The 25,170-nt window shown below is 46.8% G+C and overlaps 1 pseudogene; it reads left to right on the top strand.

Annotated features, from left to right (window-relative positions):
* Positions 1-18,793: 18,793 nt before the first annotated feature.
* On the top strand, positions 18,794-18,972 carry LOC126540535 (U2 spliceosomal RNA; annotated as a pseudogene).
* Positions 18,973-25,170: the final 6,198 nt, after the last annotated feature.

The raw sequence follows: 25,170 nt of genomic DNA, 5'->3' as shown, positions 1-25,170 counted from the left end.
TCTATGTACTGTAACTCACCTTTAGGCATTTCTCAACTGTTGCGGCAGGTTGGCACCAGGCAGTGACCATAGAAGTATGAACTGATTAAGTGCCTACACCGTCAAAACACTAAAAACACTCCTGCCTCTATTCAGTGCGATGTGGGCTTCTGGGCAATGTCCGCTTTCTTGGAAAGAAGCTATTTTCATCCACATACTTAAACAAAGCAAAAACCCGTCCTTAGCCGGCAATTACAGACCTGTAGCTTTGACAAGCTGTCTTTGTCCCGTGTTCTAAAGGTCTCAATGAGGAAAATTTTGCTCTTATCTAACCAAGGTGTAAGCACTGGAATACGACGGCTCCTTATGTTCACAAGACTGCTCTTCATGCTTAAAAGCATTCATGCGCGTCTTTTGAGATAGTTTTGTTATGATTTGTGGCCCATCAATGTAGCCTACAACATTTCCCACATGGGAGACAGCACGACATCTTTTGTATATAGTCGACAAATGGTATGCTGTTATATACCGCCAGTTGATAGCCATTATAGATAGAGTAAGCCCGTTGAGGCAATAACCACAAGGCCTCCTCTTGGACGGTGGTCTCAGCTTGGCCCTTCCTCTTGTTACTAGTTTGTTAAGAGCGAAGGAATTTTGTTTGCGATTCTCCCCGGGTTTTTGTGACCGTGGGTGCTACGTGGCTGTTGTCTTGCCGGATAGGTCAACCAATCACAGCGGAGCACTCGCGCGACGTCACCGCGGTTGGGCTCCTTGCACCATTAACGGATGGCACTCGCCTCCACGCATGCACATTAGCAGTTGGTGTGCGTGTTAAAAATAAGAACCAGAAAAACGCGAGGACGCCTCCGCACTTGCATCTTTTGTTTACAAGACATTGCATTAGCATCTTTACAATGCTCAATGCCTGAATGCCTACACTGCCTCTCCTGTGACTTCGTGCAGACCTTAATAAACAAAAACTCGTGTTTCGACTCTTTGTGCACTCACACAAACCTTCGCTGTATGTAGATTCCAACTAGTTCGACCTGTTCTTTTTTTTTGTAAAGGTTATCGAGACCCCAAGAACACACGTAACTGTGAGCCAAATTCGTGCGCTATCTGCTGCTTTGTAGAATGTAGACGATTGCCGGCGTTATAGCGAGAGCTTTTCATCATTTTATATTTTTATACAATTCTTCTAAGGCACTTTACTCAGAACCAACCAGCCCGACTTTCAGCTCTAAACGCAGGGGCTTTTGATTTGTTTACATGAGAGTAAATAAACTGGTGCAAAAAATACTTCCAAAAAAAACATACACAGTTTGTTTCGATGTTTGAAGGTACACTCATACAAACAATCGCTGTGCGTAGATTGCGACTCGTTAGATATACTGCTTTTTTTTGTAAGAGCTACCTGAGACACAACACGCACGGAGATACAGTCCCTCCAATGCTACTCACTGCATGCATGGAAGAAGTACTCAAGCTATTAAACAGGGAAGGCATAGGAGTGAGGGTCAACGGCGAATATCTCAGCAGCGTTAGGTTGGCACATGACAGTGTCCTGTTCAGCAATACTGGGGATGAAACACAATAAATAATTGAGGACCTCGAGAGGAAGTATAAGAGCGGTGTTGAAAATTATTATGCAGAAGATAAAGATAGCGTTCAATAGTCTGGCAAGGGGGGCGTCGTGTGGGGCTTCTCGAGGACAGGGGTTCATGATCGCCAGTCAGCCTTTAGAGTCTGTAAAGGAGTACGTTTATCTAGGTCAATTGCTCACAGTTGACCCTGATCATGAGAAGGAAACTTACGGAAGAATAAAAATGGGTTGAAATGCATACGACAGGCATTGCCAGATCCTGACTGGGACTTTACCACTACCATTGAGAAGAAATGTGTACAATCACTGCATTTTACCGGTGCTAACATATGGGGCAGCATCTTGAAGGTTGACAAAGAAGCTCGAGAACAATTTAAGTACCACGCAAAGATCGATGGATCGAAAAATTCTAGTCGTAGCATTAAGAGAAAAGAAGAGAGTGGTGTGGATCAGAGAGCAAACGGGGACAGCCTTTATTATAATTGGCATAAAGGGGGGGAAATCTAGCCAGGCAGCCATGTAATACGTAGGATGAATATCCGGTGGACCATTAGAGTTATAGAATGGGTATCGAGAGAAGGGAAGTGCAGTCTAAGATGGCAGAAAACTAGATGGGGTGATGAAATTAGGAAATTCGCAGGCGCAAGTTGGAGTCAGTTGGCACAGGGCTAGGGTGATTGGAGCTAGCTGGGAAATACATTTGTCCAGCAGTGCACATAAAAATAGGGTCTCAGTGTGATCAGGTAGATATTTTAGCTGAAAGAAAATAACGAACACCTAGCACTTGTGCATATGGGGCAGAGACTTGGAGACTGACAAAGAAGCTTAAGAACAAGTTAAGGACCGCGCGAAGAGCGATGGAACGAAGGTTGCTAGGCATAACGTTAAGAGACAGAAAGAGAGTGGTTCGGATCAAAGAGCAAACGGGTATAGACGACATTCTAATTGACATCAAGAGAAAGAAATGGAGCTGGGCAAGTCATATAATGCGCCGGTTAGATAACTGTTGGACCAAAAGAAGAGAAACGCAATCGAGAACCACAGAAGACTAGGTGGAGCTATGAAATTAGTAAATTCGCCGACGCTAGTTGGCATCGGTTGGTGCAGGACAGGGGTAATGGGAGATCGCAGGAAGATGCCTTCGTCCTCCAGTGGACATAATACATTGTTATTATTATTATTATTATTATTATTATTATTATTATTATTATTATTAGCACTTGTCATGCGTAGTGCTCCTGAAGAATCGGAAGCGTAGACATGCGGAAGCAGGCCACTACTTCCAGCGGCTTTACTAGAGGGCTCTCGGTACTCCATCATGCCTCCAATATTACAGGTCAGCCTGTACAACTTATCAGACGTTTACCATATCTGATCAGCCCCCGACCAATCAACTCACTGAAAGTTTAATCCACACGCTGCAGAGGTGCTCTCAGTGTACCTTCCGAAAATTACAGTGATCGGGACATAGCCCTCCCATTTGTCACCTTGACCTACAATTATCACGTCATAAAACTGCCGGTTACTTGCCGTTTTGTCTTCTATTTATCCTGACTCTCCTAGTGCCTTACGACAACGTGCTTCCGTTTGACCCAGCATCACCGCTTGCGTATGATGCCGTCATGCGTTCTTAATCAGCTCTTAATAACACAAGCCATACAAAGTTACCACTAACACCGGCATGTCTGCTTTCTTTTGGGGTCTCTCATCCAACTCTCGCTCTACACTCGTCGTGTGGGGCTTTTCTAGAAGCTTTTACGGCACCATGTGAACCCCTATGTAACTCCTATGTAATAGTATCACCCCCTCTAATAAATATATTTGATCATCTGTAGTGAAACCAGTTCAAAGCTATTTGTGCATATTGTGATTAGAATCTGATTTGTGCTCTATACGCTTCTTTGACCTTGAATATACTGAACGACATGATGAGTCGCTTACTTTTTCTAGTTCTCAATGCTCTGTTTCATGCATGTTCTGAAGTTCTTTTTTCCTGTGCTAAGTTACTTCATTTCCTCTCAACCCTAGTAGAATGAGTAGCAGCCACAATTTTAATGTGACTAGGCCTCCGTCGCTTGGAGTCATGTTATTAAAGAAAAAAAAGGACAAACTTAAAGTATTTATGAATATATTGAAGTGTTGTCACAGTTCAAAAAGCAACACTGTTGATTATTAATCCGCTTTTTTCTTTTTATTTCAGTCACAAGATTACCAGGTAATATCAATCGTCATTTTGTCTTTTTCTACGAACAATGCCGCTGGCCTTTGGAAATCGACAACAATCTCAAGCAGTGCCCCTAAACAGCTTGCGCATCTGTAATCCATGCAGAATTTGCAAGGGCGAAGCATTGCAATTTGGGCCTTCATGTTTGTGATTCACGCGTCTAGCAGTTCTAAAGTGACGTATTCGGTCATGGACTTTTGGTGTGTGAAGTGAAGCATGTCAGATGCGCGAATAATTTTATGGAAGCTCTTAATTCTAGTCGCCAAGCTTTATTTTGGACGATGTACCTTTTAGCTGAAATAGTAAGTATAAGGTTCTTACGGCGCTTAGCAAATTTGTTAACAGTGGCTGCACACATTGCTTTGCAGAGTCCAATGTGCTTTCGCACAACTTTACATTGTGTCTAGACGGTACTGCACAGTACCTCCACACGACTCACATATAACGGAGAACCATGGTGGTCACAGATATCGCATGTATACTCGAAATAGTTGAGTACAAGGCGGCACCCTCACTGACCATTTTTTGCTGCGAAGGTGCAGACTGCATTTTTTGCTGACCATTTTTTGCTGTGTTCACTCAAGAGAGTAGGCTGAGGTTTCGCCTTCGCCAAACGAAATATCACAGTTTCGCCATAAGGACGAAGGAACCAATGCGATAGCAAGATGTTCGAATATTACACAAAGTGTAAGACTAGTAGCTCTAGCGGCAGTGTGAATTTTAGTTAGTAAGCGTAAGCTTACTAACTAATAACGAGCTGTTGTGCTAGGGCTTCTCTGTTTGAATCCTCTCATCGGACAATTTTATTTATGTTTATCAATTAAAGCCAACGTCTTTCTCAGTGATTTCTCTTTTCCTTATCGGCTATGTTTCGAACACTTTTCCTGGCCAATCCCTGAGGTTGTGCACGGCCACACCAACAAGAATGCATCATTTTAAAGTTCGATCTCTGTTATTGTTTCGCACATATATTATTTAAGACTGGGAACATTTAGATAAAAGGCATGCGATGTCGGTGTTTTGTTTCATGACATTTGTTTGTGGGCTGTCATTCTCGAAATTCTGAGGAATAATTTTGTCAAGAATGTAAGATTGGTACGCGCAACTTTAGTGATTGGATAGTCTACCAGTATAACCCCATATATCACGTTTACTGTAGCATGGCGTGGCATGTAGCATATATATGCTTAAATATATACGGAACCTCACACCGACAGCGACGATGACGGCAAAATTTTGCGCGGAGTGTCCGTATAATTGCTATCTTAATAAAATCATTGGCTCACCGCGCGTTTGCGTGCATGCGCTACTGCGACAGTTGATCGCCGCGCTGCATCCAGCCAAGTTCAACGCGCCGAACTATACAGAAGGCCAATCTTCGGCTATTCTGGCGTCACCGGCTTACCGGCGCGTCGTACACGACTTTGCCGGCAGTAGCCTGGCACGCCGAAAACGCCAGACTGTAAATATTGTAAGAACTCACATGCCGCTGCGTTGAAAGACAGCAGTCAAGGCTGAAGTGAGGAAACGCAGGCGCGCGACAAAAATGCACGACAGAGAGTCGCCCAACAGAAAAGAATACAGACTTGTGAAGAATACAACGAAAGGCTCCTATGTTGCAGGACGGGTAAGGCGGCCTGATGGGCATCACCGTCAATGCATGTTAAATACGATACGATTAAGATACCAATTAGGAGAATATTAAACATTAAAGGAAGTGGCCGTTCCGCACGAAAGGCGAAGCATCGATTGCGATAGAAAATTAGCAGACTGCTGTACGAAGTAAGGATGGTTGTTTTATCGGCCGCATAAGCTTGTAAACATTCGCTTAATTACTAAATTAACAAGCGTAGTGTCACGCGTGTACGAGCAAATATGAACACATCTCACTCGAGGAGCGCGCGCACTCGCTGTCGAAATGCTGGAGTTAGAAAGTGCGGCAGCAGTAGCGAGCGAATTTAGCTTCGCGCTGCCTCTCGCTTGAACGCGAACTAAGCCGCGAGATAGAGCGCTCACGAAGCGATTAGCCCTCGGTACACCTATACTCTACTCTTCGCAGATCGCTTTGAATACAGGGCTCTGGCGGCCGCACGCGACAGTGCGATACGCAGCCGCTCCGGAATAAAGCGTCCCGCCACCCCCTTCCCCACCTCTGGTGCCTTCAGCGCTACCAAAGGCGGGGCCCTTTGTCGCCGCTGCCTCGCCGTGTGCGCGCTAGATTGAGTCACCATCGTCGGTTCACCCTTGCACGCTTTCACCCGCACATACAGCATACGGCGCGCGGCGACGATGTTATCGCCCTTAGACTGTATACGGAACATCAAGCCGACGCCAACTACGGCAGGCATGCGCCTGGATTGTGCAAATAATTGCAATCGCAATAAAACAGGCAGGATAGAGACACAATTAAGCATCGACTTCTTCGAACAACCATGTAAATACGTCGGTCTTGCCTTCTTCAGCTTCGCGACAATAGGCTAACACTTTGCTTTTTACAGCGCAGCTCTTATACGCTAGGTTCTGGCGGTTTGTGTGCGTAGGCAAAAAAGGATGACGGCTATCTCAGAGCTAAACGAGCTAAAACGTAAAGCAAAGGCTTATCGCCAGGTATGCCCCAGCTGCGTTTAATCGCGAGAAGTGCCAAATTTATTGTGGTAAAAAATGTAGTAATAAAGAAAGTAAAACCGGAATAGACGCTGTCCAGTATGGACCGCGGTATGACGCCACCGTTTCTATATGCAAACCACGCAGCCTTATCTCAGTTCCCTTCCACCCGTGGAATGAATAGGCCGCGTGTCGTGAGGACTGCGGGAATGACAGCGCCTACGGGGGAACACCATCGTGAACAGGAGCGGGAATGTGTGCGGCGACGGCTTGGCGCCACGTAGTACCGACGAAGATCGTGCCGCAAAAGCTAAGCGTGTGCACCTTTGGTTGGATCACCCCTACCGACTCCACTTCCTTCGCAATTGTAGGTGATTTGAACAAAGAGGTGTCTCAGCCAGACGGAAAGTGGTTCGTGGCGTTTCATTTTGAAAGGTTCGGCATTCAATGTTCCACAATCAGTGTGCCCACGACGCGTCATCGGTCGTGTATACACCTCACATTGGCCAAGAATCTTTCCAGTGCCACCCCAGAGCCACTGGCCCTATATCATAGCGATCATAAAGCGATTGTCACCTTGGTGACCAAACAATAAATCCAAAAAAGCAAACAAAAGGACGTAAAAAATCAGAATAGAATTTAGTATGTAATTTAATAAAAGAATAAAGAAATCATGAAGGAACTAAATTCATTGTGGTATGTATCTTTTATTTTCAATCAACATATTTATTATGAACACATTTGTCACCATATATATAGCCCCGCTGGTCATCGACCTTCACAGAGTGGAATGGCTCTAATATTTTTCGCCCATTTCTTTCTTCGCCCTTGTCTTTACTGCTGGGCAACCTTGCGTTGAAAATGAGGCTTAGCTTTTGAACAGTATGTATGCTCCATTCGGTTAGCCCACTGTACTGGCATTTTTCAGATGCGCCACATATTTATTTGTTTATTTATTTGAGTGCGCTAAGGGCCCGTTAGGGCATCACCTGGGGGTGGGGGGGGGGGGGGGAATGAAAAGGTCATGCGTAAGTACAATGCGTACAATGTGCCCAATCAATTTTCCTTCCGCTTATTCGTCTGCCGCCCTTCTCCTTGTTGCAAAAAAAAAAAAAACGCGATGCTTTCACACATTCGAATAGGAAGCTTTCCTGACGCAAAAAGCTTGTTTATGACACGTATCCGCTATTGGCTCTGAATGGCGGTGGCTAACACTCCCAGGGTTACATCTAGTAAAAACATAAATACCCAAGTTAGTTAATGGATTGATAGCCGTCGCTGTAGCACAATTGGTAGCGCACGCGTAATGCGGAGGTTGTGGGTTCGGTCCCCACCGGCGACAAGTTATCTTTCAGTTCATTTTTATTTACATTTCCCCTCCCCCTTTATTATTTTCTACATTTCAATTTCAACCACAGTTAATTTCCCCTATGCTTTCCTCGGCTTCATTGGCGGTTGGCTTTATATGATTACGTTTCCTTGCTATTAAGCACATGAGACACAAAAAGAAAGGTTAAAAAAAGAAAGACGTCCACGTTAAAGAAGTCAAAGTCCACATATCCGGTGGTTCAAATAATTCAATGACGAACTGATGATATATATCTGTCTCTTTCTTTCTATCTCTGTGTTGTGTCTGTATGCAAAAATTTTGCGTCTTACTTATGTCGCATTTCACACGCAATTTCATAGAACTTGTCTTGTTTAACTTCGACACTTGGTAGCCTCTTCTTTTCGGCGTTTGACATCGGGGGTACAGATAGTGTACAGTTAGTGTATGGGATGTACAGATAGTGCAAGAGCCGGTTCAACTACAACATACTTCAACCTTCAATATCGCTTATGGTAACATTCTGGTATTATTAAATGAAGCTGTTTGCTCTGTGGGCCACATGAGTGCGCCAGAGGAACGATGAGTTCGCTAATCCATAAAGCAGCAATGCGTAAGACGTACTAAATTGCACTAATCACCAGTTCTTATACAGTAGTACATTAAGGTACTTGCCCACGAAGAAACAGCCGTGGCATCTCAATTTTACTACCTAATGTGGTCGCAAACAAACGCATTGAATTCAAAATTGTTAGACGCTCACTGTGAGGTTGCGGGCAATTGGAAGGCAGCTGGGAAATAATACAGATAACGTAAATTGTATTTCATGTATCGGTGCTTGAGTTCGGTACATCACGTTCGATGAGAATTATTCTCAAAAACATTACTCTGTCCAATGAGTCGCGAGGCCGAGCACAAAGAACAAAGCGCAATGCTTTGCTGGGCTTGGCTGCTACCTTGCTCCTGAGTCGCACGAGTGTCAGCCACAAAGCAACTGTTAGTTGGATCAAAGCAGAGCATTCCTAACGTCAAAATCAGCAGGATATCAATATCATTCCAGTAGCGAAGCCGTAGCTACCAGATTTCATAGAAGATAAGGTTAAAGTTAACTATGGTCTAGGCAATCCTACGTGTACTGGACTATATATACACTGTAATGTCAATACCATCATTGCAGAAATTCACGCGAATGCAAAATAAAATAATTCAACAGGTAACCTGTTGTTAAGTCTGTGAGTCTCTTGGTGGGGCGGGATAGATGATAGGATCAGCAGTGAGATAGGTTATATATTCAATGACTTACTGTGTGAATAACGCAACCTCAAGTTCTTTGCTCCAAACGGAAAGCTCTTTAGTTTCTTTATTGACCTACAGAATATGTTCATTACAGCAAGATTTGCGTATAAGAATAACGGGCGCTCCGCTACATGCATATATTTTTTACAGGTCTCTCTATGTTAAGCTAAAAGTGGAGATTCAGACTAATACAACGCCTACAATGGTGGACGCAGAATTGTTTGGTGAGTAATGAACGATCACATAGAGCATTAAACATTACGTCTATTCTGCGAAGAATGCCGCGGCACAGTGCAAGAAAGAAAACGAATGAAAATGCTTCTAAACGAATTATTCACAAGAAACATAGGATTGAGCAAGATAGAAGAGAGCGAGAGCAAGGAATGCTTTTCGTTTTTGAAGCAATGGCCATTCAGGTTATTATTTACTTCAACGTTGTTACGTTTCGCCTACAACGCGCGGTAATGCCGGCGCGGATGCAACGAACGCCGGGGCTTCGTTCAAAGCGGCGGACATTTTGGGCCGTTCGACGCCGCCGCAACGCCTCCCCGCCAAGCGTGTCCAAGCGTGTTTCAGTGCCACGTGTCTTCGTGTGTGCGTGTGTGTGTGTGTGCCCTCGCTTGTCAAAGCGCGGCAGCCGGGGAGCGGAGTTCCCCAAATGAGGAGCCAGGAGGTCTCTCGGCTCGACCGTGCGCGCCGTCGTGTGGGCGGGTTGGCGATGCGTCACTGCACTCGGTTCACCATGTCTCTCGGCTCAACATGTCTCTCGGCTCGACCGTGCGCGCCGTCGTGGGCTCATGCTCCGCCGTCGCGTGGGCTCTTCCCGTGACCTTCCCTTTTGGACCGCGACGCCGAGAGTATAAGAGCAGCTGCCCCCGGATGCCAGGAGAGAGGCTCCGATTTGTACTGTTGAGTTACGTGCTCTCCCGTCTCTCCACTTCGGTCGAACTGACCGGCCGCTCTTTTGCTATGTTAGAATAAACAAGTTGTTCTGTTACCAGTCTTCTCTTGCTTTGCCGGGACCTTCGGATGCTTCCAGTGCCCCAGGCCGCCAGGCCAACGCTACCCTTGGGGCTTGCGACCCATTGGCAATAACGGGCGTCAGCACCGAGACCCCAACAACTCGTGCCAGCGGTGCGATTACTACAACTGGTTGCCAGCGGTGAGATCGCGACAACGGAGGCCAGCAGCGAAGAGATGCGGTTGACTGTATGCTGAGCAGCACAACGACCATCCGGGAGCAGTGCAACGAGCCCTGTGTGACGACTGGTTGCCTGCAGCGGAACGACTGCGCTGAATTCTTGGCTGCGAGGTTTGGTGAGTGCGGGACTTTCTTCTTCTGAGTTTTGCCAGGCTTTTGTTAGTGTTAGAAACAGAGCTGGTAATTGGGGTTGTCGTTGCTGCCGGGTTAGTTTGCGGCAAGACAATAGTAGGCAGTAGAGAAAGCAGCATTCAGAGCAGCCATGGATTTGAAGTCGTTGCGCAAACCGAAATTGCTGGAGCTTGCGAGAGAGTTGGGTCTGGATGTCTCAGACAAACTCAGAAAACCAGAACTGCTAAGGGCTATTCTTGAGTTAGAAGCTGAGGATGACGAGCTGTCGGAATGCCTTGAGACCATTGAGGAGAGGGAGGAGCAAAAAGAGAAACAGGAGCGCGAACTTAAAGAACAGAAAGAGAAAGATGAGCGCGAACGTAAAGAACAGAAAGAGAAAGATGAGCGCGAACTTAAAGAACAAAAAGAGAAAGAAAAAGAAGAGCGCGACCGTCAACACGCTTTGGAAATGAAGCGTCTCGAGTTAGAGATGGAACGCGCTCGTAATGGAAGTCAGGCACACGGTGCAGGAGAACGAGTATTGTTCAAAATGACTGACCTGATGCGGCCGTTTAAGCTTGGAGAGGACATTGGTTTGTTCCTGGTTAACTTTGAGCGAACGTGCGAGAAGCAGGGGTTCTCTCGGGAAACGTGGCCACAGCGCTTGCTCACTTTGCTACCCGGCGAGGCGGCCGACGTAGTCGCTCGCTTGGAGAGAGAGGAGGCAGAGGATTTCGACAAAGTGAAATCGAGTCTGCTAAAAAAGTACCGGCTGTCAGCGGAGGCGTTCCGTCGGAAGTTTCGGGAAAATGAGAAAGGCAGAAGTGAGTCATATACAGAGTTTGCGTACAGGCTTATGTCAAACATGCAGGAGTGGCTCAAAGAAGAGAAAGCGTTTGGTGACCACGAGAAAGTTCTGCAGTGTTTCGGGCTAGAACAGTTTTATAGTCGGTTACCTGAGAACGTGCGGTACTGGGTCTTGGATAGGCCAGACGTTAGTACGGTGGCTAGAGCCGCTGAGTTAGCCGAGGAGTTTGTGACGCGTCGGGCTCGTGGAGCTAAGGACGGTCAAAAGGGTGAATTTGGCTCCAAGTTTGAGAGGCCAAAGTTCACGCCCATGAGAGCAAAGGGGGACACACGTAGTTCGGATGCGAGTGAAAGCAGTCCGACCGAACGTAAGGAGACGGCGGCAACCGAAGCCGAACGCAGAAAGCGGTTCGAGACGAGGCAAGCGCGCGTTTGTTATACGTGCCAGAAGCCGGGTCACTTTTCGGCGCAGTGTCCAGAAACAAAAACACAAGTCGTGTTTTTGTCTATATGCAGCACTGACGAGAACATGAAGCTTCTCGAGCCTTACATGCGAGACCTCCTCGTGAACGGGAAAGAGTGCCGAGTGCTTCGCGATTCCGCAGCTACAATGGATGTAGTTCACCCCTCTTACGTAGAACCCGATATGTTCACGGGCGAGTGCGCATGGATCAAGCAAGCAGTGGAAGCTCATAGCGTGTGTCTGCCGGTAGCAAAAGTGCTTATTGAAGGACCTTTCGGAGCACTTGAGACGGAGGCCGCAGTGTCATCTATGCTGCCCCCCCAGTACCCGTACCTATTTTCGAACAGGTCCGATCACCTCCTGCGCGAGAAGGGGCTTTTGTTTGGTGAGGCTAGCGTTCAGGCCTTAACCAGATCGAAGGTTCGGGAGCTCGCTGCAAAGGCGGTAGTTGCGCGGCCGACGTTGTTGAACGATGAGAAAGGGTCAGAGGCGCAGCAAGCTGGTATTCAGAGCACGCCCGAACTGAATAAAATTGAGCCTGTAGCGTTAAAGGCACCAGATACTGGAGAGGAAAATCCCGACACGGGAAAGTTAGAAGAGCTGTCTCCAGATTGGCTCATCGCGCCTACGTCAGACGGACTTAACAGGTTGCTAAAAGTCAGCCGGTCGGCTTTGATAGCCGAGCAAAAGAAGGATGGCAGCCTAGAAAACATACGCTGCATTATCAAGGAAGGTATCGCCAAGAAAAATGCTCGCTTTGTGGAAAGAGGTGGGGTCCTGTACCGGAAGTATCTAGACCGCAGGGGAGTGGAGTTCGATCAGCTGATCGTGCCTCAATGCTATCGTCAGGATCTGTTGCGCTTGTCGCATGGGGGTTCGTGGTCCGGACACCTAGGAGTTAAGAAAACTAAGGACCGTCTCTTGCAGGAGTACTATTGGCCAGGGTGTTTTCGGGACGCAGACCACTTTGTGAAGACATGCGACACCTGTCAGCGGGTGGGCAAGCCAGGGGACAAATCGAGGGCGCCGTTGAAGTTGGTACCTATCATTACGGAGCCTTTTAGACGGCTCGTTATTGATACAGTGGGACCTCTGCCGGTAACAGCCACGGGGTACCGACACATTTTGACTGTGATCTGCCCAGCGACAAAGTTCCCTGAAGCAGTGCCGCTTAAAGAACTCAGCTCAGTTGAGATAGTCAATGCACTACTGTCCATATTTGCGCGAGTTGGTTTTCCTGCAGAAATCCAGTCAGATCAGGGCACAGTGTTTACTAGCGCTTTGACGACAGCCTTTCTCGAAAGGTGCGGGGTAAGGCTGTTACACAGCTCAGTGCACCACCCCCAGTCGAATTCCGTGGAGAAGCTCCACTCCGTCATGAAGCGCGTGTTGAGAGCATTGTGTTTTGAACATCAAACTGACTGGGAGCTGTGTCTGCCTGGAGTGATGTTTGCATTAAGGACCGCGCCGCATGCGGCTACGGGGTTTTCGCCAGCTGAGCTGGTGTACGGTCGCTCGCTGCGATCTCCGCTTCGCATGCTTCGAGAGTCATGGGAAGGCAGGGGCGACGACCCAGTCGTGGTAGAGTACGTGCTTAAGCTCCTCGAACGCTTAAGAAGGGCACAGGAGTTGTCAGGTGAAGCAATGGCAGAGGCCCAGCAGAGGGCCAAGGTTTATTATGATCGGACAGCCAGGGCCCGTCGTTTTGAGGTGGGCGATGAGGTCATGATATTGCGCACATCGCTAAAGAACAAACTCGACGTGCAGTGGGAGGGCCCAGCACGGATTGTTCAAAAACTGTCGGACGTTAACTACGTGGTGAGTCTGCCAGGAAAGCGGAAAGCACAGCAAGTTTACCACTGTAATCTGCTCAAACCCTATAAGCAACGGGAAGCAGTGGTGTGCATGATGGTAAACGTGCCCGAAGAGCTTCCGGTCGAGCTTCCGGGACTAGGCTCAGTGACAAACAGGAAAGACACCGGTCAAGTCATTAGTGACTTAATAAGTAAAGCATCGCTGTCGCCTGAGCAGAAAACCGAACTACACCAGCTCTTACAAGAGTTTCAAGGTCTGTTCTCTGAGAGGCCTGGTAGGACTTCTGTCCTTACTCATGACATAGAACTTACCTCCCCAGAGCCAGTACGATCCAAGGCGTACCGGGTGTCACCCCGCCAGAGCGATATTATGGAGGCTGAGGTAAAGAAAATGCTACAGCTCGGTGTTATTGAAGCGGGTGAGAGTGATTATACCTCCCCTTTGATTTTAGTTGAGGTACCGGGCAAGGAACCTCGTCCTTGCGTCGACTACCGCAGGCTTAATTCCATCACTAAGGATCAAATTTATCCGATCCCTAACATCGAGGAGCGCCTTGAGAGAGTGAGTAGCGCTCAGTTTATTTCCACCCTAGATCTTGTCAGGGGTTATTGGCAGGTTCCACTTACAGAAGAGGCTAGTAGGTATGCGGCGTTCATTTCACCAATGGGGACATTCCGTCCTAAAGTTTTGAGTTTTGGTTTGAAGAACGCGCCATACTGCTTTTGAAGCCTCATGGATAAAGTGTTGCGGGGACAGCAAGAATTCGCTTTACCGTATCTAGACGACGTAGCGATATTCTCCGCATCCTGGCCTGAGCATATGGCGCACTTGCGGGCAGTGCTAACCCGCCTGCGCGATGCGGGCTTGACAGTCAAGGCTCCCAAGTGCCAGTTAGCACAGGCCGAGGTTGTCTACCTCGGACACGTGATTGGTCGGGGTCGACGCCGCCCCTCTGAAATAAAGGTGGCCGCTGTGCGAGACTTCCCGCAACCGCGCACGAAGACCGATATTCGGTCGTTCTTAGGTGTCGCCGGCTACTATCAGAGGTACATCCCCAGGTACTCTGATATCGCGGCTCCCTTGACGGATGCTCTAAGAAAGACAGAGCCGCAAACAGTCGTCTGGGATGAGACGAAGGAAAGAGCTTTTAGCGCCCTAAAGAGCGCCCTAACAAGCCAGCCTGTGCTACGATCGCCCGACTACACAAAAGGGTTCGTTGTTCAGTGTGATGCTAGTGAGCGAGGCATGGGCGTTGTACTGTGCCAACGGGAAAATGGAGAAGTAGAACACCCCGTCCTGTATGCTAGCCGTAAGCTGACCAGTCGTGAGCAGGCGTATAGCGCCACCGAGAAAGAGTGTGCGTGTATCGTGTGGGCCGTTCAGAAATTGTCATGTTACCTAGCCGGCTCGAGGTTTATCATTGAAACGGATCACTGCCCTCTCCAATGGCTGCAGACCATCTCCCAAAAATGGCCGCCTCCTGCGCTGGAGCCTCGCTTTGCAACAATATTCCTTTGAGGTGCGTAACAAAAAGGGGAGTCTCAACGCCGATGGCTTAAGTCGAAGCCCCTAACGTGGGAATCAGCCTCAAAATTGCTTGTTACTGATGTTTTTCTTCCTGAGGCAGGATTTTTTTTAACTTATTGCTTTTGTGTAGTGTTTCAAAGTGATGATGTGCTTTCTAGTGCAATTTTCCGATTTGTGGACGCGTTCTGAGTGCTGCTAAACTACTGTAAGGAACTAGGCAGCAGTATAAAAGGGGAAAGAGCCTGGCAGGGCTTAGTGAGGGTTGTGCCGTGCTTGCTGACTGAGCGGTTGACTTTCGGCGTAGTTCTAACGCTTGCCGGAAACGAGAACAAAAATGTCAACTCTCCCGAAGTCACTTTGCAGTGTCCTGTGTGCACCTGAACGTGAGAACGAGGCCTTCTCTGTGCGCTGCGCTCAAGAAACGCCGAAGGACGCCCGACTTCGGTTATGAGCATCATCGAGCGACATCCCTCCGGACAGCGGATGCAGTCCCCTGACCATCGGGATCTCCTTCCCCCGGCGGGGCGGTCTGTTACGTTTCGCCTACAACGCGCGGTAATGCCGGCGCGGATGCAACGAACGCCGGGGCTTCGTTCAAAGCGGCGGACATTTTGGGCCGTTCGACGCCGCCGCAACGCCTCCCCGCCAAGCGTGTCCAAGCGTGTTTCAGTGCCACGTGTCTTCGTGTGTGCGTGTGTGTGTGTGTGCCCTCGCTTGTCAAAGCGCGGCAGCCGGGGAGCGGAGTTCCCCAAATGAGGAGCCAGGAGGTCTCTCGGCTCGACCGTGCGCGCCGTCGTGTGGGCGGGTTGGCGATGCGTCACTGCACTCGGTTCACCATGTCTCTCGGCTCAACATGTCTCTCGGCTCGACCGTGCGCGCCGTCGTGGGCTCATGCTCCGCCGTCGCGTGGGCTCTTCCCGTGACCTTCCCTTTTGGACCGCCACGCCGAGAGTATAAGAGCAGCTGCCCCCGGACGCCAGGAGAGAGGCTCCGATTTGTACTGTTGAGTTACGTGCTCTCCCGTCTCTCCACTTCGGTCGAACTGACCGGCCGCTCTTTTGCTATGTTAGAATAAACAAGTTGTTCTGTTACCAGTCTTCTCTTGCTTTGCCGGGACCTTCGGATGCTTCCAGTGCCCCAGGCCGCCAGGCCAACGCTACCCTTGGGGCTTGCGACCCATTGGCAATAACGGGCGTCAGCACCGAGACCCCAACAACTCGTGCCAGCGGTGCGATTCCTACAACGTCCACAAGCACCGAAGAAAATACCACTTTCCCGATTCACCAAACGTAGTCAACAGGGAGTGCGGGCTATGGCTTAAGCCGTGGTACCCCAACAAAGGCACGCGATGTTTAAGCGGATGACGTGTTGGAACTTATAGGCGTAATCTCGCAGATTCTGCAGTAACGTAATTTAGCGTGGCATCAGTAAGCTTGCAGCAGGGAAGGAGTTTCATAAGGAGCAGGAAAAAGTATTGGGGTTAAGTAGAACCTATGAAAACCTATTCACTCTCTTTTTCTTACTGTTTCCAGGCGTTATGCGAAACGTTTACCAAGTTTCGCAACACTCTCGGGCAACTATAGGAGCCGGCGGTTTTATATTTAGTGAGAATGACGGCCATGGTATAGCTGATATAAGTATCGAAGCGCTGAGGTTTTACAGTAGTTATGTTCGTTGGGAATATTTACTAGTTCCTTGTTAACTTTTTTCTTGCAATACACGAGGCGCGTTCTTTTGTTTTCCGCTTACCTGGTTGAACTAAAGCAGGCACGTTCCCTGTATTTGTTTATTGTACGGAACATGTGGGTAGTTCGTGCGTTTGTTCGGGTACTTGCAGCGATACCGCATTGCACTCGTCTCAGGAGTTGTCGTCAGGGCCACATCTAAAATACTGCACAGGCGCGTTCGTTTCTTAACGACTTCGAAAAAATTTAAATCAAGATTTAAATTGATGACTTTTGTACAGGTGCTACAGGTAGATGTTGAGATACCCCGTCAAGTTCCAGAAAATTGAAATCCCCCAAAAGTTAGATTAAATTAATGGAGTATAGCTCCGTCACCCGTTCCAAGTTAGCACGCAAGTCGTTAGCGAAATAATTATTAAAATTTCATGGACAGCAACAGATTTCTAATAAAATTCTATACGCTGGCGTTCAGTAGGCTGCCTGGAAAGTTTTGGTTAACCGAGTAACACGAAAGCGTTGATTTGGTGCCGAGGAGGAGACCACCCCCTCTTTTATCGTCTCGATCACACTTGTATGTGTTGTAGTTGTGACTGTCATCAAATAATTCTTCGTCTGCCACATCTCGGTGTAGGTTTCGATCAAAACCACTATGTCAGGTTTACTTCCTCGAGGAAGAAAGAAAGTGGATCACACTTATACATCACGCTACGTATGGCAGTGAACAAACATAACGACTGAAGGACACGTTGCGTTTTAGGCGCATGTTGGCTCACTAGGCACGTGTTATCAGCGAGCTATCTGCTATGGACGATGATCGAATCGGTATCAGAGTCAAAAGTTCAGGTTTTGTTCTCTGTGCACGCTCTGTCAACAGCTACTTTCAACTTTTATTCTTTGCGACTTAGCGAATTCGATCAATTTCTTGGAGTCTGCTGCGTTGCTGGTGATAAGTCTTCTCCAATCAAAAAAGATTTCCCTTTTACCTTGCGTGAAGATAGTATAACATGTACAATGTCTTTCAAAAAAATTCTAAAAACGTTGTAAGAAAGTCTAGAGTTCTAACCAGAAAATGTAGCCGGGACAGCTATCTGAGTGTTGCACTATTTCGTTGCTATGATTGGGGCGATTTTTTCAGCAAGCATAATACCCTAAATGTCGTTGTGAACAGGCACCCAGAAAATTAGGGCATGTTGTTTAGATACATTAGTTCTACACTGCAGCGATAAATTAAGGTCCTTGAAATTGGATTTTGTGGTTTATGGTTTTTCAGAAACGATAAACATTTTGCTACGACACATCTCAGACATAGGGATACTGTGGAAGAGAGGCAACGTTGTTTCCGGTGAGAAAAAAAGCGTTTTTCGGAGGGCTCTGTGACACGGTGCATTATCGCCGTCAAGCACACAGACCTTTGTGCACCCGAAATCAGGTCGTTTTTGGCGAACGCCCTCCCTTCAACGATGTAAGGCTGAGCTGTAAAACTCGTTGCTGATAATCTGGTTATTCGGGACGAATTCGCGGTGCACACTTTCATAAGTGTCAAAAAGTTCAGTGCCATTCCACTTTGTGAACGTGGATTAAAAGCAAGGCTGCGTATGATGGCCCCTTAATGGCGGTCTGTCCATTGCCGTGCGTCAAACGCCGTATGCACGTAAATGGAAGGTGAGGAGCGACAAGTCGCTCATCCACAATGTTAAGCACAGGAAGATGATGAGGCACCAGGGCGTATACATGTCCACGTATTCCTGCGAAACGCGGCACGACACGTTTTACTAATGAATCCCGGCAAGTAGAAGAGGCATGTACCTCACCGTACTCCGAGGGCCACTTCTTCACCGCAGCCAAGACGACCGTGTGTTGCTCGACTTCCCGTAGTGCAGTAATGGTTGTGAAGACACACGAAAACTACAAGCGGTCACAGACACCACAGGCCATACAAAATTGCTTCCCCACAAACTCCCTCTTTGCTCTGATGAAAAGTTCCAAGTTTGCGCGATGTTGGATACATGGACGCTTCGTAGTTTTTTTCCCCTCCTAGTCTTGGCGGGTAGCACGCTTACGGGACCGCCACCACGGGAGAGCAGAAGGAAAGGAAAAGAGATACCCAAGCGCTTAGAACGCCGGCAAAGAGAGAGTGGTGCGAGCGTAGACATACCCGACGCGCGTTAAAGTGTAGTATCTGTTCTTATCAGCTTAATATCTGACACGGGTTGTATTTTAACTTGAGATATTAAGCAAATTTTGGCAAGTTGGCGGAGTGCCTAAAGTCTGCTTCACGTCCGCCGCGGGTCGGCTGGAATTGCACTGTCTGTGACACCAGCCCGCGTATGGGCAAAAATTTTTGATCTATATGGCTTGACAGATGCACGTAACTTCTTCCAAAACCTAGCCATAGGAAGCTTCGCTGCAAAAGACAATACACGTGCAATTTGTCAAGCTGCGGTCATGCCTAGCTTTTTTCGGTCATGGAGACATTGAGATTTTCTAGTGTGCGAACCGTTGCTTTTTCTCTGGATCGCACGCGTACACCCAAGTTTTCTCCGTAGCGATGATCATCGATGTGAATGATTGGTCAGGTCAGGTTTCGCTCCAGCGTATATCGCTCTCTCCCTAAAATAAAACGCCGGATCAAAGGTCGCCATTTTGACACGACTGCTTAAAACAAGCTCGAATGTTGACATCTGTGCTCGACTTTTTCGGGAGAGGAGGCCCCAAAAACATCTTCGCAAAGGGGCAGGAACGCCGGGAGCGTTGTACTGCTGGGCAGGGTACCATTTCAATAGCTTCCTTTGAAATGAAGGCACTCTCGAAACATCTTGATGGCACCTCGTTTAACCGAACTTCTCTTATATTCTTAAAGGATACGCAGAAGTTGATGCGCGCCACAGCACCCATTCGCGCTTGTAGTAGCTTAACATGTCAACACTGCTGGGGCGCAATTGATGGTTAAAAATATGATAGGACTGGTCGTATGCAATGGCAGCACGCAGCGCTCAAACGGAGCAGCCTCTCATGAGAAGCTGCCTTGGAGCGTTTGAAAAAGCTACATTGCAATCAAAGGCTTCGGGGACAGCACAGTTCTCGAGAAGAATGTGCAGCCTGCATTTTGAAAGGCTAGACCAGTTCCACACGCCATGTTGGAGGAAGCTGAAGAATATTTAGACAAGCTGGAGAGAGTTCACGCCTGCACCAAGTCTAGCACAGTGAATAGGCCACATGTCCAGTATTTCTGTTAAAGAAGAACAATTGCAAAGATACGTGGGGATTACAGAGAAATTGTCATTTTCTCGCATAGAGGTGAAGTATGAACCACGGCCTCTACCAGAAGACAATCGTATGTCCATTGTGTGAAACAAGACTTTCCATTTCTGGATCTATCCAAGGTCTTCATTCAACTTCGATTCAAAGAAGGCAAGCCCAAGAGCTCTCAACCATGAACACCCACTTGATTTAGTTTATATGTAGGAATACCGCTGTTAACTTTTTGGGGCATCTCTGTTGTTTATTTCTATTATTAAGCGCTATTTTCGTCAAGTTTAGCTTAGTTCCGTATATTTATTTGAGTTTCTGCTTTATTTTCGCTTTATATATCAACTGTACGATTTCCCCGCGTACCTTAAATTTTCTACTGCTTTCCCGATTCTAACCCCACCCTTTTTCAGAGGTTATGGAATGGAGAGTATTAAGTCAGACATTATTATTAAATACATAAAAAAAAAATTCGGGAAACAAAAAAGCGTTTAATTGGCTTGTCACAAACATGGCGCAAATCTCCACCCAACCTTGAGTGGACGGCTACGTAAGCTTGGTGTCAAGCGAAGTAAACAAATCAGAAAGAAATAAGTTCACGTTATGGTGCCTATATATGTTGGCACGAAACCAGGGACGCCATAATTCCTCTTTGAAGTAAGCTTCAGATTTGTAATTTAAATTTCCTTTTACCTGTTCCAGTAATCGGGTACCAATTACCAGCAATACCAAATACAATATTAAGTACGAATTACCAATTTATCAGTCTGCAACGGTACAAGTTTCCAGTTCGTTACAGTGACAGCATATGTCTTATCCTCGGTTACTCTACAGGTAAGAGTTGAGTCTGCAAATTACGGTTATGAATTCCAGAGTGTTCTCTTTAACTCTACGTGTTGGTATTTGTTACGCATCACTGTGCGCCTATGAACAGTTTGCCCTTTTATTAAAACAGCTCTGAGGACAAACATTTTTGAACACATTTGAATGCTTGTATGGACTGCTCCTCTAAAATCATCTAATAGAATGTTGCTTCATTACGCATAGTCAAGGACCACCACATGGCACAAGTACTGTCGCCGCGAAATGATGCCAGTTCTTCGCAAAAAATATTGTTGCCTATCAAGGAATTTCACAAGACCAGCTCTGTGATTTTTACTTATTAGCTAAGGACTTTACATCTTTCGAATACCTTCCCTTTAGCCCGTAGTGAAGAAGGTCACATTGTAGTTCATGCATTTTCGCGTTATTATTGATCTAATTCTGATTCGTGGCAAATTATATAATAAGCGTTATGATAATATTGAACTTACAAGCTTTAGCTTCATAAACAATTTAACAAGTAGCGGTGCTTCTTTGCTGAAACCTATGAATTGCCTTACAAAATGCATAACTGCGACTGCGTGTCATGAAGGGCGTAGCCGTTCATGAAGCGAAAAATTTACCATTAATTTCGGGCGAGATTCGGAATTTGCATGCCCACCAAGAACTGCGAGAACCTGCAGAGTTCGGAGTCTGCGTATTCCGCCTCCTTATATTGAATACTTTCCGAGATCTGCGCACACCTGTCACATATATACATGAAATGTGCAGAAGAATAAACCTGTCTGTAGGCAATATCTCCAACATCCGGCTTGGGTCTCATCTCAATTTCATCTGGCAGAAGTGTATCAGAACAAAACGTTTGGCAAAAAGGGTGTTATTGCGCATTCAAGAGCGATCGCTCTAGTTTCCTCCAGCACGTCTGACTGCGAAACATTGCTGAATAATGTGGCGGTCCGTGTCATCACAGCGCTCAAGACTTTGTAACGTCTTGATCAGCGTATTTGCAGAAAGTTCTGCCTGCAGTGATCAAATTGAGACATTCAACACAAGCATTTTTTCGATTTATTCGTAACGCTGCTGGTGAAAATTTCACTACTTCTACACACATAAAATTTTTGCAGAGAAATTGCATGTTAGGTTTGCTATTTCTCAGACGCCACAATTGACGTTAATATTATTTTCGACAGCATGTTTGATAGGGAGCAGCTATTACAAAAAGTTCTAGCTTCGGAATTCTTTTGCTAATATTATGGCTCAAGAAAGAATGACCACAGCCGTGTCCAATTTCGCAGTGTGTGTGTGCGTATGCGTGCATGTGTACATTTTCCAACGCAATTTCCAACTTGGTCGCCATGAAATCTTCAAATTTCCCGCTGTCCGTTATATTAGGAAAATGCCGCACCTGAAGCATAAGCAAATTCGCAGCATTCTTCACATTATTAATTGAATTTTTAGTGCAGAAATGACAGACAACTGTGTCACTACCATGGGTATGATATTCTAAGAATGCTTGCCTTTCATATTGGATGGCTAACTCGGAATACGTGTGCTACATTATATGTTATGTCCTCAAAGAAACTCCTACAACAATAAATTATTTGTAGGCACTCCGTGGAAAAGAAAACATACAAATGAAACAGCCAATGGGGAACTCGAACGCATCTTTCCAAAGCAGCCATTATATCTCCCTTCCGTCTGTGCACACTTCCGCCGAGACGCATTTGTGAATGCACTTCCCCGCAATGCACTGACAAGTAACAACGTACCATGTTTGGCAAGGGCCTCCGGCACTTCCTGACGCCTGTTCAGTTACAAACCGTCTTTCTCGCATGTGAAAAACACTGCGCCACTGCGCAAACCAGGAAACTGATTCTTTGTATGTGCTGGCAATTTATTGTAACAGAAAATGCTTGTAAACGGCTTTGTCGAGTTTCATATATAGACATAAAATTCCATGTTTTCAAGCTATAACGGGATTCTATTCTCATCATCATCATCATCATCGTGATCAAGTGCAGCGAACGACGTTTATCAAAGTACTCTAAGCACTTCTCATCATCGTAAACAATACCTACCTGCTAGCAACTAGTAGGCAGCACAGAGCGCAGCGAGCCGTGTTCGATTGAGGCGTTATTGTTCGCCCTTGTTCGTCAAATCTGACAAGGTCAGTATTGCCACTGCCTCGCACTGCACGTAGAATCGTGGAAGAAGTCTTGAAGTTTACTTGAACAGGGGACTGTACGTGCGAATACCACAATCGTATTATGAGGCACGCCATAGAGACAGACTACGAATTAATTTTGGCCCATTGACGTTCCTTAACAAGGACCTAAACATGAGTGCACGAACGTTTTTTTATTGTTTTGTTCTCGGCGAAATGTGGCTTCCATGATCGGGATCGAACCCGCGACCTCCAGCAATACCATAGCCGCAAAGCTGCCACGGTGAGCACAGAAGTGCTGAATTGAAGTGTGACACCTAGACTCTAGGGTGCTACGATGTCGCCTAGAGGCTACGGTGCTTTAATGCGGCTTTCAGTCTGCACGCCAAATGCCACCTGCATTCGAAAGTCGCCAAGTTCGACTTAAGACGTTTCGGAAGTATATGTTTTGGAAGCGTGTGGGAGCAAGAGGCTCGCTATATATTTTTTTTATTTCAGCTATACACAGAAATGCCAATCCCAAAATTGGCAATTGTTTCCACTACGCATACTATTGATTAGAAGCATATAATTTGCTTCTTGAATAAATTACCTGTATAATGTTTGCACACTAGGCGCATGACCAGAATTCCGTATACTTCTATAAACCATGCCGCAACCTGGTGATCCACTAACTGGCTACCGTGTCTAGATTGGTTTGTCCAGAGCCTGCTGTTATGCTAGTCCCGAGAGGTTTGTTTGTTCTAGGCTTAACGCATATGCCTTCTTTTAAAAAATAATGTCACTAAATAAACAGAACCAAAGCGCCTCCCACACATGTCTAATTAACCATTACTTGCGCTAGCTAACCAATATTTGCCTGTTCACTTTATAATTGGCCCAGTACACAATTTTTTTTTTTGCATTTATCAATCAGAAAATTTGCTTTCACTGGCATCATTTTTTTATTTGTTAGAGCAACCGAACTCTATTCCACACATGCTTTTACTTGACCAAATACACTTACTCCTAAAGTTAACGTGGCAATTGTTGTTTATACTCTTAATCATAAAAATCGACTTCAATCTCTGGCCACAGACCTACTATGTTATGCTCTACTGTCCTGCCATAAAACGTACTGATATTAATGTTAGACATGAATCGACGATTATTTTAACAGTTTCGCTGGTTTTTCTTGCCTTTTAAGGAAACAAACGCCGGATTTGTTTGATGTGGATGCCAGCAAACCGTATCAGGTGGCCACCAATACACTGTGATTTTATCTTCTTTTATCTATGTAATGGGCTTGGGGTCCAGGTTTACGAACAGTCATGCGATCCGCATGGAGAAAACGCAACATTGCAAGATGATTAACTACAAGGAACTTCAGTGCACAAGGCCCCTTTTTTGAATAAAAATGTGTATTTATGACGTCTATGCTTTGCAACACGTGCAAGCTGTAATTTTAGTAGGTGTAAGCAAGGCAACCAAGCAAAAAGTAGTCATCTGTATGTTTACAAACATCCATCAAAAATATATTTCAATTGAATAATAAAGGCAATTTCTGAAAATAATAACACCCAGGTTCATTTATTTCCAAACTTCTTGTTTTGTTTCTTGAGGAAGGGGGATGTGAGTTTTGCTTTAGCTGACCAAATCCATGAGAACGATAGACTCACCCGGACACCGCGGCGTAGTTCAACGCCGCGAGGCTGTGAAGACAAAGGGATGAGTCCTGCCGTCACCACGTGTTCTGAAAATGCATTGAGTTCTTTCCCGGCAGCAGCTCGATCTTGTCGTGAGAGCGAGCCAGGCGCCCGCTGCTCATAGGGTCCTGGACTGAGGACTGCGCCCTGTTGCAATCGCACCGCTGGCACGAGTTGTTGGAGATGGGTCGCAAGCCCCAAGGGTAGCTTTGGCCTGGCGGCCTGGGGCACAGCTGGAAGCATCCGAAGGTCCCGGCAAAGGATGAGTCGACTGCTAACAGAACAACTGGTTTATTTTAGCGTCGCAAAAGAGCGGCCGGTCAGGTCGACCGAAGTGGAGAGACGGGAGAGCACGCTACTCAACGGAAGAAATCGGAGCCTCTTTCTTGGCGTCCGGGGGCAGCTGCTTTTATACTCTCGCAGTTGAGGGCAAGAAGGAACGTCTCGTCAGAGGCGCACGTGACGGGGCACGGACACGCTGAGAGACAGGTTGAGACGAGTGTAGTGACGCATCCGCCGGGCCGGCGCCGGTCAGACCTCCTCGCTTCACACTTGGGGAGCTCCTCTCCCCGGCTGCCGCGCTTTGACAAGCGTGGGCACCAACATGT

Source organism: Dermacentor andersoni, chromosome 3 (assembly GCF_023375885.2).
Source record: "Dermacentor andersoni chromosome 3, qqDerAnde1_hic_scaffold, whole genome shotgun sequence".
NCBI classification, from domain to species: Eukaryota; Metazoa; Arthropoda; class Arachnida; order Ixodida; family Ixodidae; genus Dermacentor; species Dermacentor andersoni.
Note: the sequence above shows the minus strand (reverse complement) of the source record. Positions and strands in the feature narration are given on the sequence as shown.